This window comes from Haematobia irritans, chromosome 4 (genome assembly GCF_050003625.1).
Source record: "Haematobia irritans isolate KBUSLIRL chromosome 4, ASM5000362v1, whole genome shotgun sequence".
Taxonomy (NCBI): Eukaryota; Metazoa; Arthropoda; class Insecta; order Diptera; family Muscidae; genus Haematobia; species Haematobia irritans.
Window position 1 is genome coordinate 56,088,525 of NC_134400.1, and position 16,081 is coordinate 56,104,605.

Genomic DNA, 16,081 nt, shown 5'->3' on the forward strand with positions numbered 1-16,081 from the left:
TGCTTCTAGGAAGCAAATTTTCATTTTTCGCTTTCTCATCTTTTTTTCTTCATATGCTATCAAAGTCCTTTAAAAACGAGTTAACGACAACTTTATTTTCCAAATTAAGACTCGACTTCCAGTAGAAATTATGCTATGTTTCAAGTAAAAAGCGTCTTTAAAATAAAGTGTTGAAAAACATGTCCTATTTTTGAACGATTTTTTGCTTTGTAGTCAAGATACAAAAAGACAACAAATTTAAAGACAATTTCATTTAATTTAAAGAATTTTTCTGAATTATTAAAGTCAAGTTGACCTTAGTCCAAACATTTTTTCTTTCATGTTATGATACCCATTTTTAATTCAAATCACTTAATTATAAGGACAATACGACTTCATTGAAAAGTTTATCGACTTTTGGACAACGAAAAAAACTTTATATTAGAGAAATGCGTCTTCTATGCTAAGCAAAATTTGCATTCGTATTTGAAAGACACGAAATCTTTGACCTCACGACAATATTTTTTTCAGTGCAAGCATATATTATTAAATATGGGAGATATAATTAGATATGACACTATATATGATGAAATCTGCGATTATATCTAACCAGATCTAGCGTCATGTATAGCATATATGTGCAGATCTAATTATATCTGAACCAATATCTGAACAGATCCAATTAGAAAAATTTGATATTATTAGATAATTTAGTTCAATTTTCGCACGACGTATGGTATTCTTGCTATAAAACAGTTTATTTTTTTCTGTTTGAGAATCGGTTTATAATTGCAGATTTGGCAGCTAAAAGAAAATTTCATACATCCAAAGTGACCGAGTTCCATAAATTGTAAACTTTGAGGAAAACACCTCAGCTCTTATCTTTATCCATTAAAAAGTTGCAGAATTATGTCCAAAAAAGCAATTTGGAACCACTCTGCAACGTCAAATAAAATTATGATAAACAACTAAAAAAAATAATTTGTGTAATTTTTTTATTAAAGTATTAAATGAATTAATTAATGTTTATTTAAATTGCTGCTATCACCGAAATGACAATATCAATCAGCAACGCCAAAAATATAACAATTATAAAAAATAAAATAATATAAATAATATAAATTAAGCAAATTAAGAAAAAAAAAATAATAAATGGAGTAAAAGTATTTATTGAATTGATTTGGATTAATTAATTTTAATTGAAATTGTCGCAATCAACGAAATGATAATATCAAGCAACAATGTAAAAAAAAAATAAAATTGAAAAGAAAACTAATTATAATTTATAATTAAAATGAATAAAAAACATTAATAAAATTAAATGTTTCAATAAAAACCAAAAAAAAAAAAAAAATATATATATATATATATATATATATATATATATATATATATATATATATATATATATATATATATATATATATATATATATATATATATATATATATATATATATATATATATATATATATATATATATATATATATATATATATATATATATATATATATATATATATATATATATATATATATATATATATATATATATATATATATATATATATATATATATATATATATATATATATATATATATATATATATATATATATATATATATATATATATATATATATATATATATATATATATATATATATATATATATATATATATATATATATATATATATATATATATATATATATATATATATATATATATATGTTCAATTAATTTGTTTGATTTTTATTAATTGTAAGAAATAATTTTTAGTTGATTATTTTTCAAAAATGTTTTATTTTTGTTTTTAATATTGGTGGTATCTTCAATTTTAATACTCTCAATTAACTATGAATGTATTTCGTTCAGTGCACTCTTCTATATTAGCCCATACAGTTCAATATTCTTTTGCTAGGGTATTGGTGTTCTTTTTGTATTTTGCTATATTGTGCCTTCAAAAATGACAATTTGAATAAACCACATGAACATTTCCTTTATTTTTTGTTGTGTGTGGCCCATATGAGTGAACACATCAACTATTTTCATAGATAGGAGATAGGGCTCTTCTAAAATGTGTCCTACTATTTCGTTGTATCCGTTTTTTTTTCAGGGCTGCTTGACAACAATGGATCTCAGATAAAGTTGTTTAAATGTTGTGTATTGTGTGCTGGTGTGCGTATGAACGTGTATGTGTGAACGAGTGGTATCAAAAGTCCTGATTGTCCGTCCATCCTATATGATTGCCATTCTGTCATTTTATCAGTTTGTGGGCTTGTGTTTGTGGTCTTTATTGAGGACTTGTAATGTTTGGCAGCCAGTTACTTGTATCTTCCTTGGGCCTAGTTTTGTTGTTGTTTTTTTTTTTATTTGCTATATATGTGTGTGTGTGTATGTGTTTGGCTTTTATCTGGTCGAGTTGGTGATGATACATTTTGCTTTCTCCCTTTTCTCTCTCTCACTCTCTCCCTCTCTAGACTTTTTAACCATTTTGGAAATCAGTTGTCGTACCTAGTTGTACGTCAATACTCTGTAGTGTTTGTCATCACCATCATTATTATCAGCCACAAAAAGAAGAGCAGTGATAGAAAACAAAAACAAAAGCAACATCCATAGTCGTCATAAAAGATTCCAACGAACGAGTTAAAAGTGTTACAACAGCCCACATTGAGAATTGTGGTGTAAAAGGGAAATAGATCTTCTGTTTCTAATTAAATGTCATTGCATCAGCCTCGGTTGTGTCTTTTCAAACTTTTTCTCTTCACATCAGGCATTGATGGAAAAAATATCTAATGCTATTATTGTTTTTGAAAAAGGGATTTGAATATGAATATCTGTATATATTCATAATCTAGATTTTTACATACAACATTTAAGAATGTAATGAAACTAAGCATTAACGAAACGGATTTCTAAACTTTGTCAAATGGAAGGGGAAGAAAGTTTTTTGTTGGGAGGCTATAGAATTGCGAATTCTTGAAATGAAAAAATCTACAGCGAATATGATAAAACTCTTTAATAAATATCTGTCATTTTCTTTGCAACAGTCTTCAGACGGTGTATTTAAAAATGAGATAACAAATTAGGCAGCATACTTTTTTAAGTTTGAATTTTCAAAAAAAAAAAAAAAAAATGGTTGTAGTATAGTTTTCATAGTATAGTATAGTTTTCATTCAAGGCGTTGTGAAAATGTGCACCAGTAAAATAAAGCCCAACACCCAATTGAAATAGGACCACAAAAGTGGAGCGACACTTTATAGTGAATATGTGTCCCATCAAAATGTAACTGAAGCATGAAAATCGACCCCAAAATATAAAATTAGGGCTCATTTTGATACCCTACAGGGTATTATAACCCAGCAAAAAAATTTGGAAGTTCTTCCAGAGGCACAACTTGAAAAGAACTTCCAGAAGATGCACTCCCATTGATGTTCTTTATTTTAACTACCCAGGAAGTTCTTTTAATTCAATTCTTTATAACTTGATTTGTTCATACTTTTAATGGGTAATTTTAACTTTTTTTGTTTTAAATAGGTTAAAAACAGAGTAAGAATTCATAAAATGGTACAAATCATTTAAATTTTGTCGAAAAAAATGCTAAATTCAATCTGAAAAATTGTGAATTTTTGAAAATATTTGAGGTCAAAAGTTTGCAACAAGCGTTAGAATCCATTAAAAATTATAAAAAATTATAAAAAATATTTATTTGACAAAATATAACAATTTTTTATTTTACATCCAAAACACTGAATTCGGATTACACCTAAAGAAGTGATGCAAATTCAGTGCAACGGCTGTTGAAATGGAGGACTTCCGTCCTATGACAAGTTAAATTCATCGCTTCTGCGTCAATTATGCACCACTTCCGGATCCAAAAATAACATTTACATTACTTTTGTGGAGACGCTTTTTTTTTGCTGGGAAGTTAGTGCATATGTTTGCAGCACCCAGAAGGCGACGAGATATACACATGATGTCTTTGGTAATAATACGCAAGGTGGGTCCCTGAGTCGATCTAGTCATGTACACATGGGGCCAAAATAATAAGTACAGTAGAGTTTTTTTATTTTCCATTGTAAATTTAAGAAACATATTTATTGAAAAGCAAAATAAAGTCTATAATTCATATTAATGACATATATTTAACTTAAAAGTAAATAATTTTCTGGAAAAGACAAGTGAAATGAAAAGCTAATTCAAATAAGTAAAGTAAGAGTCAAAAATGAATGGACAAAATAATAAGTACATTTTCCAAAATCGTGAAATATACAGGTCTACTTGATTTTTTTTTGGTTTAAATTGAACATAATTTTGTTACATTATCAATAACCAGTGTATCCAACTTTATTTTGATAACATTTTATACTCGCTTTGGTTTCATCTAAGTTTTCATTACCATGTAATCTTCACAATAAACAATTTTTTATTTTTACATGTTTCATTCCCAATTCTGCGTTTTAACTCTCCCCAAAGGTTTTCAATGGGTTTAGGGTCTGGTGACTAAGTAGACCAACGTAGAAGGGTTATGTCATTGTCTTGGAACCAATTTTTGATAAAGCGAGAAGTGAGTTTAAGATCATTGTCTTGTTGAAACCGCCCTCCTTAGAGATATGTTTTCTTCTGCGTACGGCAGCATTGTGTTCTCCAATATATCTCTATATTCGAACAGGGTCATTTTATAAGTAATGCGATAAATTCGACCTAGGCCATACCAGAAAAAACAGCCCCATTTTTGTGAAGCGCATATGAAATTATTTTCCTTGGGGTCGACGAACATTACGACTACTACCATTTCGGAATATTGTTTTTTTTTTTTTAAGTTTCATCGCTCCACAGGATATTGCGCCGTTTTCTCTCACCTACCGTTCCTGACCACCTATAATGTTTTCTGATGAGGCATAGTCTCATCTTACAATTTTTTTTCCGTAGCATAGGAACTTTTCTGACTGTTCGGCCGGGTAAAGAAGAAAAAATCCCAAAGTGTACTTATTATATTAACCTCATGTGTATGTCTGTCTGTGATCAAATGCCAGGTCGCAGTTTTAGCCCAATCGACTTCAAATTAGGCACAAGTATGTTTTTTGGGAATATCATTTTCAGAATAGAACCCTACTGATCTTGGTAAAAAACGGTTCAAATTTATATATAGCTCTCATACTTTCGCCCGATATGCACTTATATGTCCTAGAAGTCACAGTTTTACTCCGATTTACGTTAAAATATAGTTCAAAATTTCACTCCGATCTACTTAAATGTTGCACAGAGAGTACATTTTATTTTGTCATATTCCGATTTGGATCAAAATGTCCAAAATACCTACAATCCTTCGCACTTTTGCGAACACGGACGAAAAAACTGTTTTTCATATGTTTGGGTGTAAAAATTATATGTTTGGAACTAAAATTTGTTAACATAATATTTTTAAGTGCAAGCATATAATGTTCATAAACTAGCATAACATGTTTGGGACATATGTCACGCACACCTCTAATGGAAACATATGAACTTTTACGAACCCTAACGGCCACTCAAACTACGAATCTGATGCGATACACTACTATTCAGAACAATAAAAGTGTGTATACACTGAACAAATATTTACGTGATATTAAAGATTACGCAATCTAAATTTTAGGATGCGAAATTTACAAAATATTAAGGACAAATATATCTAAAATAATTAAATTAAAATAATGTTTATAATCTTTGCTTCAATTTTGTTTTTTTTATTTTTTTTATTTTAATTTAGGACACAACTTTTGTAAATTTGCGTCCCTTCTAATTTTCCTTAAAGTAAAAAAACACATTTCTGATTTAAAGAACTTGTCCTTAAATGTACTGAAATATTGAAACTTTAGATTTAATATAAAAACGCTTTAAATATAGGCTAAGACTTATTTTGAAGATTTAGCGACTTCGGTTTAAATTTTTTTTTGGAATTAAGAAAACATTTTTTACTTTGAAGCATCCCTTATAAATTGGATTTCTAAAGTGGCATTTGTTTGTACGTGAGTACCTTTATTAACAAACCGCGAAAAAAGATTGAAAATTTGATAAATGAGATCCTTATTTTAATTTTATTGGTTCTAGATTTAAAGCTAAACAGGTCGCTAAAAAATGTCTTTATTTTAAAGAAGCCGCATCTTTGGCTTGGAATCAATACCAAAATCCTTAAGGGAAGGTCAAAATCTTTAGATCCAAGTAAACTTTTTTTGAGTATAGTTACCATTATTGTCATATCCCAGAATGGGAAAATAGGCCCAATTGAAAGCGATGTACAATCCCATAAAGGCAAATGCAGTTTATTTTCATAATGCAAACGGGTCCCAAAGATCAAATGAAATTACAAAAAAAAAAAATATTTGGTGTTATTGTGTTTCTATATAATTTTTTTTGGAATTCTAACTCATTTGGGGCTAATTTCCATGGATCCCATATTCATAGCGTCGAAACAGGTCCCCAAAAGTAGAGCGACGCTTCATTATGAATATAAGGCTCATGAAAAGGAGCTTCTTTTCACTTTTGGTTTAAAAAAGAATCTTAATTTTGATTTGCAGTCGATTTACATACTTTAGTTAAATATTTCTGGAGTTCATATTCATCATGAACGTGGTGCAATGGTTAGCATGCCCGCCTTGTATACATAAGGTCATGTGGAACGCCGTTCGGACTCGGCTATAAAAAGGAGGTCCCTTGTCATTGAACTTAACGTGGAATCGGGCAGCACTCAGTGATAAATAGTCTAAGTGAGTCCGATAAAGGGTGATACGGTCAAAATTTGGTCAATATAAACTTGACGTATTTCTTTCAATTTTGCATTTAAACAACCTGAACACCCCTCATTTTGAAGGTGTGTTTGTGTAGAATGTTGATCCTATTTTGATTTTTGAATTCATTCTTCAGTTGTCAAAATGCCGTCCAAGCAAAAAGAGCAGCGTATCAAAATTTTGCTCGCGCATCGCGAAAATCCGAGCTACTCGCACGCAAAGCTGGCAAAATCACTAAAAGTTACCAAATCAACCGTTACAAATGTAAATAAAGTGTTTTGGGAACGTTTGTCGACAGCCAGGAAGTCTGGATCGGGGGGAAATCAAAAACCGGAAGCCGCTGAGACGACAAAGAGGGTTGCCGGTAGTTTCAAGCGAAACCCTAACCTCTCTCTCCGAGATGCCGCAAATAAGCTGGGTGTATCGTCTACAACCGTGCATCGAGCCAAAAAACGAGCCGGACTATCGACTTACAAGAAGATAGTGACTCCAAATCGCGATGATAAACAAAATACGACGGCCAAAGAGCGATCCCGGAGGCTGTACACGCCGATGCTGACGAAGTTTGACTGCGTGGTAATGGACGACGAAAACTACGTCAAAGCCGACTACAAGCAGCTTCCGGGACAGGAGTTTTATACGGCAAAAGGAAGGGGAAAGGTAGCAGATATTTTCAAGCACATAAAACTGTCAAAGTTCGCAAAGAAATATCTGGGTTGGCAAGCCATCTGTACCTGTGGCTTGAAAAGCAGCATTTTCATAGCTTGCGGGACTGTCAACCAAGAAATTTACGTGAAAGAGTGTTTGAATAAACGTCTGCTGCCATTCCTGAAGAAACACGGTTGTTCCGTACTGTTCTGGCCGGATTTGGCATCTTGCCATTACGGTAAAAAGGCCGTGGAGTGGTACGCCGCCACAACGTCAGGTGGTTCCCAAGGACAAGAACCCTCCAAACACGCCAGAGCTCCGCCCAATTGAGAAATACTGGGCTATTGTCAAGCGGAACCTAAAGAAGACAAAAAAAAAACTGCTAAGGACGAGCAGCAGTTCAAGGCAAACTGTCTTTCTGCGGCGAAGAAGGTGGACAAGGTGGCTGTACAAAATCTGATGGCAGGTGTCAAGCGTGAGGCCCGGCAATTCGTATTTGGAAAAGCGAAAGCCTAACTGAATATTTTTCCTGAATTTTATACTAATTGAACTTGAAAAAGAATTTTAATTTGATTTTTTAAATAAACGATTTCACCGATTTACACGCGTTTTCCCTTGACCAAATTTTGACCGTATCACCCTTTAAATCGGGCTGCCACCTAACCTAACCTTTATCATGAACCGTCATCCCACTTATGGCGGCGAATAAAATGAAATGATTTTACACATAAAAAACATTTGATCGATTTTTGACCGAATACTGAAGCCGATGCCTAGGTCGAGCTTCATTATAGGTTGTGAAATGTTCCTTCGGTTTTCTGAGATAATAAATTACTGATTTGAATATCTTTACCTTATGGTTATGGTCTAACTAGGTATTTACGGATTACGTGCCTGCACTTGCGATTATAATGAATGTTCATTGCATTTAGTAATTTGTAGTAAAAAAACTGATGCTGATATATGACTTCCTCTATGTTGATTGCTAGCAAATTACAAATTGTTTCCATTATCTCTTGGCATGTTAAATTTTGGGCTGTTTTTTTTTTTTCATTAATTTATTGGTTGCCTTGCATTTGACCAAGTTCTTTGTGGGGTGTGCATTTGAAAATATGCCTAAAATGTGTGTGAGTTAGTGAGTGATAAATGCGACAACATCACTACAACATTTTGCAAATTGGAATAAATCTAAAATTAGGCTAAAAAATCTGGGCAAACCAGGAATGGGCTATATCTGGGAGCCCAGCAGTCAGCCAGGTCATCAAATCTAGGTACTGAATTATATCGAAGTTTTTGATGTACAAATGGTCTGTGCTCACATTCAAACATTCTTTGTTGTTTTTATTTTTTATTTAGGAATTTATGCAAATACTGTGTATAACGATTCCTTGGAAATCACCACACAACAGGAGTTGCAGTTTTATGCAAATGCATCAGTGAGCTCTATTTCTAGAAATAGCCACAAAAGTTTATTTACCTTAAAACTAATTGTACGATAATATGAACCAGGGGTATTTTGGGAGGAGCAAGTAAGTACACATGTATCGGAGACGTGACGTCGTGTGGTTACCTAGCTACAAAATACGTTTATAGATTTTACACTAAAAAAAATATTTACTTAAAATGAATTTTTACTCTATGTCAAAGATAAATTTGTAAAGATATTCAAAGTTAAAGAAAGTTTGTAATTTTAGTTGTATAACCTACACTCAAAAAAAAGTGAACTCTCTATTTCACTAAAGCCAATTTAACTTTCGTTTAGTTCATGGAATTATTATGTTTGGAGAAAGATTCCTTTACTCTAATAATTTTTTGTGTACGTTAGTTAAATTAACTAAAACCGAGGAAAAAAATATACTCAAATGAAGCATAAAGATTAACTAAATTCGTGCCTTCCACAAAATAGTTCAGAATTTCTTTAAATTTGTAAATTTTACCAAAAATACGTCCATCATGAACTTCGTATGTCACTAAAGACATTCTTGCAATTTTGAACTCCAAGTTTTTTCTTCAAACTACAAAATTTTCTTTAACAAGTGAAAAAACTTAGTTATGTCTAATAAATTTTCTTGAATTTGTCGAAAAGTATGTACTTATTTTTATGACCTCGGCGTGATGCCAACGTTTTTAATACTGTTTAGTTAAAATTTTCTACAAATATTCAAAATTTTCTAAAATTAACCGAAAGTTTTCTTCCTGGTGGGTTCACTGTTTTTTCAGTGTACGAAACTTGTCTAGGAAGTTTTATATTGGCCTGTTTTTCACATCACAAGAAGTTCTTTTGAGGTGATATTTAAAAATCGTATCCACAAAACGTGGGTATAAAGTTCAATGACCGTACAAATAAGTTCAAAGTGAACTAAAACCTTCTATGAGAAGGTGTAACTTCGTGAACTGCAGTTAAAAAGTACAACAGGGCATGAAATGTTCCTGGTCTTCACAACGTTTTGTGAAAATCTCAAAATGTGGAGGGCAATTTATTTCAATTTTAAACTTTACCGGATATAAAAAACACTAAGGAAAACAAGTTAAAAAAAAAAACGTTTTAGATTTTCAATTTTTTTTATTTTTTAATGAAATCCGGTTTAACTTTTAGTTGATGAAAATTTTCCTTATTTTATTTTTTGCTTACGTTAACTGACTTGAACTAAAAAGAGAAAAGAAAATAATTTATTCAAATGAAAGTTTTTTCTCCCAAATACATACATTTAAATCAGACTCCATCTGATCAAAATTTATAATTTATAGACTTAAAATTTAAGTCGGCTAATGCCCTGGGATGGTACACTATGTTACACAGAAAAAAATATCACCAAAATATTTCCAATTAAAATGTTAATTGAAGTTGAAATTTTTTTCAATTAATTGATACAATTAACTTTTTAATCATGATAGAAACATTAAGTTAATTAAGTCAATGATTGAAAATTTTAAAATTTTTAATTAAAAAATTAATTGATACAATTAACTTTTTAATCAAATTCGGACGACTAATTCAGTTAACAAAAGTGCTGATTTTTTTAAAATTTTTAATTAAAAATGTATTTCAAACAATCATTTGTTAATCCAAATAAAAACTCTAAGCCAATTCAGAGAGTAATTAAAAATATTTACCTTTTTTAATTAATAAATTAATTGAGTTTTGCAATCAACATCAATTAAATTTTTAATTGAATCAATTAAAAAATTAATTGAAATTTGCTGAAAAAATCAATTAATTTTTTAATCAAGAAGTTTTTCTATGCCCAATTAAAACTGTGATTGATACTATCATTTTCGTGATTGAAGACATTTCAATTAAAAAATTAATTGGATCAATTAATTTGGTGATTGAATCAGAAAAAAAAATTTTTGTGTGTAGTAAAAAAAATATATTCGAAACATTTCAATCTGAACCAATTTTGAAGCAACTTCGCAAATGTGTATTTATAATTTATTGGCCGATATATATGTAGTAGAAATAAAGGAAAATTTGAGTCACTTTACAAGTTTTCGATTTAGCAGTGGCGATTTTATAAGGAAAATGTGGGTATTTTGGCCATTTTTGTCCAAATCGAAACAACATATATATGGAAGCTATATAGAAATCTGAACCGATTTCAAACAAATTTGACATGCATACTAAGTATTTTAATTCTACTCCCTGTGCAAAATCTCACGTAATTCGGACTACAACTTTACCTCTGTGGTCATATGACGGAAAATCGGGCGAAAGATATATATAAGGGAGCTATATCTAAATCTGAACCGATTTCAATAAAATTAAGCACATTTGACTACATAACTAATTGTACTCCTAGTGCAAAATTTCAACCAAATTGGGCTGAAACTCTGGCTTCTGGGGCCATATAAGTCCATATCGGGCGAAAGATATATATGGGAGCTATATCTAACTCTGAACCGATTTCAATCAAATTTTGCACACTTGACTATACGACCAAGTGTTAGGTTTGTAAAAAATTTCAAGCAAATCAAGGTAAAACTCTGGCTTCTGGGTCCATATAAGTGCATATCGGGCGAAAGATATATATGGGAGCTACATCTAAATCTGAACCGATTTCTTCCAAAATCAATAGGGTTCTATTCTGACCCAAAACAGGAACTTGTGCCAAATTTGAAAGCGATTGGACTTAAACTGCGACCTAGACTTTGATCACAAAAATGTGTTCACAGACAGACAGACGGACATGGCTAGATCTACTCAGGGACCCACCCTGAGCATTATTGCCAAAGACACTATGTGTCTATCTCGTCTCCTTCTGGGTGTTGCAAACATGGGCACTAACTTATAATACCCTGTTCCACAGTATGGCGCAGGGTATAAAAAGGAGAGCATTTCCTTAAATTGTGTCTGTCTTAAACTTCCTTTAGTGCGAAAGGCATGGGGCCACCGTGGTGCAATGGTTATCACACTGAAATAATTTCTCTTTACACTAATGAATTTTGTATTGTTTCCGAGCCAAAGAAGTAGAGAATTGAGGTAAGGACACACCGAAAAAAAAGTTTACTATTTTTTATGAAAAATGAACTAACCCATAGTAAGAATGACCATGATTTGGCGCCAAAGATTTTTTTCATCTAGATAAGTTCATGATTTTCTTATAAATTAGTTCATGTATTACATCGTATTTTAGTTCATTATTACTATGCTGTGGGAAGAATATAGTTAAACTCATTCAAAATATTCCTGCTATCCGGAAAAATTAACAATTTTTTGGGAAACCTGTATTAAGAAATTGGTTAGAAATAAACTGTTTGTCGGTATAATTTTCAAAAAAGTAGAGAAATTGAGGAATCAAAAGTACAAAAAGCCTTATACAACTAAGAAATTTTTCGTACAAAACAAGTCAATTTTCTATAACCACCAGTATTTTATTTCAAAAAATTATTATTATATTACACAAAACTATGGCTTATGATATACAATAAAGGTTTTATTTTTATTAGTACGTTGGACGCATTTACTTGTCGGTAGTTAGTAATTGCTTCTTCAAAAGAGTAATATTCTATGTTATTAGGACTAAACTAATTAATTTAAATGTCCATGTTTTCTATCCATATGAAAGATATATGTGGCATAAGTTGCTATATTCAATTGAATTGTCCAATTTCATCGATTTTGGCTAACTTTTGTTGGGCGGATTTGGCTTAGAGGCATCTGAAGTTATACAAAATATAAGAAAAATATTATTAATTAATTAATTCTATCGTTCATATTGATCTTTAACTTACGGTTTTCAAGAGTATTTCCTAGAGCCAATAAGGATTTCAGCTTAATTAGTATTAAACAGTAAGAATATTCAAAAAATTACCATTACGAGACCTGTCTACCTGCAAGTGAAAAAAATAATTTTTAATAAATTGAAATTTTGGTTTTATTAAAAACGGACAAAATACTGTTTACAGAAAAACTTACCACATTGAAAAATCCATCCAGTAGGTACATTATTGGAATCATATCCATGGACAAATGGGACGTTATTGAAATTATTCTCAGAATATAATTGAAATAAAAAATATTATAAAATTAGACATAATTTCCACTTGTCAGTATAGCATTTAGTATTTAAGGTGGATATTAAGTTCGAGTTTAGCGGCTAAAATTGCAATTTCCATGATAAGTTTTCTTTAATAATCCATTATAAAAAATAATCTTTATAAAAAAACTTGATTTGGGCTATTCTCCATCAAGTTATATTTAAATTTGTATCGAAGACGTATAATTTTATACTTTGCTTAGTGATTTATTTTTAATTTTAGCGGCTAAACTCGAACTTAGTACTCACCTGTAGGAATTGCTGTAACATAAAAAATATAGATTCAAAAAAATGGTTGCTTCTCAACCTGTGATCCAGATGTAGAATAAATATAAATCATCCTATTACCACTCATGTTGTATATTTTTTATGTAAATCAATTTAAAATCCGCACTAATTTTAAACTAACATATTAACAGAAATATACAGTTCCTTAATCTGTTATTTGTTTTTTATCAATAAAAAGCGTTTTTGATTCCTCTAACATCACATCATTCACTTCTCAGTTTCTAAAATGTTTCGAAATAAATGTATTTTCATTAATAAACACCAATACCGCACGTACAATTTTGCAAAATTAAATCCACGTGTGCACTTCATAAATGCATCAACATAACTGAATGCAACAATAAAACTGAAAGACACAAATAGTCATAAGGGATACATACCTGCCGTAAAGAAAAACAACTCCACACACACACACGTTCCCTTTCTGATCTTGCTATTGCAAAAAAACAACTCTCACCACAAAAGATACCAACAACACACAAGGAACTTTCCATTGTCTCTAGAATCAAAACAACCAACAACAGCATAAATGACGCAATAACAAACACAAACAATCATACGAGATATACACAAAATGTCTCTAAAAACTCCCTCGCATGATGCACTCACATTTTCCAGTAGCACGTTTATTGATTAGTAGGAATTCTATCTATAAGTTAAGGTAAAATATATACCAAATCTATGAGGAATCTATAAAAATTATATACACCTGTCAAGGATTATATTAACTAATTTTTATTCTATTTTAACTAAAATTTTCAATGTGAGTAAATACACTCCAACATATAATAAAAAGGGAAATAATCTGTAGGTAGTCATCGTACGAATCGGTAATGTCGTTAAGTTAATTTTTACTACAAAAATTTGTTTCCATACAAAATTTTGTCTTAGTAAATTGTCCACATTTCGTAGTAAGATTTTTATATTGCCCATGTATTTTTATAATAGAATCAACGATGCATTAACTACTGTGTTGGAAATTTATTTAAGGAAAAATCCTTCCCATTTCGTAGTTAGTGAACTAAAAAACATTTACTGAGTTTTTATAAGTTTTGCTTTAGCTAAGTTAATTTTCGTTGTGGTTACGAAAAATAAACTATATTACAGTAAATTTGTTGAACTATGTGGAAGTCAAAATGGTCCTTAAATTTACAAGACACTTTTTTTCTGTGCACATTTATGACACAATTCTCTTTTAAATTTGAGTTTTGCGTACGTGATTCTATAACACAGATTTGAATTGATCAATTTTTTCTGCTTTTTTTCAAATCCTTTAAAACGTGTTAATGACAACTAAAATGTCTAAATTCATGCTCGACTTTAAGTAGAAATTATGCTATGTTTTAAGTACAAAGTGTTGAAATACATCTTCTATTTTTGAAAGCTTTTTAGTTTTATAGCCAAAAAAAAAAAGTTCACCCCAAGGATTTTGGTACTGATTCCGAGCCAAAAAATGCAGCTTCTTAAAAACAAAGACATTTTTAAGGGACATATCTAGCCTTAAATCTAGGATCAATAAAATTAAAATTACGATACAGATCTCATTTATTGAATATATTTCAATCTCTTTTTATGATAAAAAAGCTATGCATGTACAAAAATGCCAGTTAAAAAATCCAAATTATAACGGATACTTGTTTTCCTTATTTCCAAAAAAGAAAATTAAACCAAAGATACAAAATCCTCACCTCAATAAGTCTTCAATATTACAGTTGATTTAGGGACGATTTCTTTAAATCAAACATGTGTTTCTTTAATTTATGGAAAATGACCTTCATTCAAAGACATACGACTTTAATGGAGGGAGGCAAATTTCCAAGATTTTTGTCCTAAATTTAATGGAATGAATTTTTAAAGCCGATTATAAACTTTCTTTTAATTAAAATTTGTCCTTAATATTGTGTAAATTGTGTAATCTTTCTTTAAAGTTCAAGGTCAACATTTGCTTCGGTGCAAGATACAAAAAGTCGACAAATTTAAAGACGATTTCGTTGGTTTTGAAGAAGTTGTCAGACTTATTAAAGTTTATCTTAAAGAACAAAATTTTCTTTCATATAAAGGTGCTCATTTTTAAATCGCATCACTTAACTCCCAAACAAAAAAAGCTTCCAAAAAAGTAGTTTGTAAAAAGCTTCATATCAGAGAAATGCTTCTTCTGTCCTAAGACAAAATTTGCATTTTTATTGTAAAGACATGAAATCCTTGGCCTCACGACAATATTTTCTTTGAATAAAAGTCAAATTTTTTGTGAGTGTATTAAAAAAAATAATTATGTTTAAAAAACTTTCTTTAATTTGTCGTATGTACTTATTTTTTAATATGGACATTTACAATATAGTGAAAATTTCTTAAAACTACCCTACTAGGATTCACTTTTTTGTTGAGTGTTAGGCCTTTGCCAATTCACCAAATGTTTCAGAAATTAAATACATTTCAGGGCTTTAACTCGACCATAGTATTAACATAGCTCATTACTAAATGAGAAAAGCAAAAAGCGACATTCCGCTTTGTTGTTTTATTTACAATGATGTCGGTATTGTCTTCCCAATTATTTCGCATGTGTGTAAATTCAATGTGTTTACAAGCATATCATGAGGGCATATCCATTGCTGCAAAAAAAAAAATAATCCAGGACATTTGACTATCGAACACTCAAATATTGCATTTCAAGGAATAAAATCGTTTTTGCTTCTCTATGTTGTTGTTGGCTTATCTGTTTTGTATTCTATGATAGATATTTGACATTTATCCTATGTGTGGATGTGTGTGAATACCATTGTGACCATAATATGTGTACTACTATAGTGGGGAGAGAATGAGAGTGAGTGTGCATTGACCAACTATGTTGTAAGTACG

At 30.4% G+C, this 16,081-nt stretch overlaps 1 protein-coding gene and 1 long non-coding RNA gene across 6 annotated transcripts in view; one reads left to right on the forward strand and one right to left on the reverse strand.

Moving 5' to 3' along the window:
* Positions 1-16,081, forward strand: part of mub (poly(rC)-binding protein mub) — a 313,447-nt gene that overhangs the window by 202,047 nt on the left and 95,319 nt on the right. The gene's annotated exons all lie outside the window — the stretch shown is intronic.
* On the reverse strand, positions 12,357-13,684 carry LOC142234883 (uncharacterized). The gene is made up of 3 exons (XR_012721733.1): positions 12,817-13,684; positions 12,633-12,731; positions 12,357-12,558 (listed from the first exon to the last, which is right to left on the reverse strand). It is a non-coding gene; the product is annotated as an uncharacterized LOC142234883 (long non-coding RNA).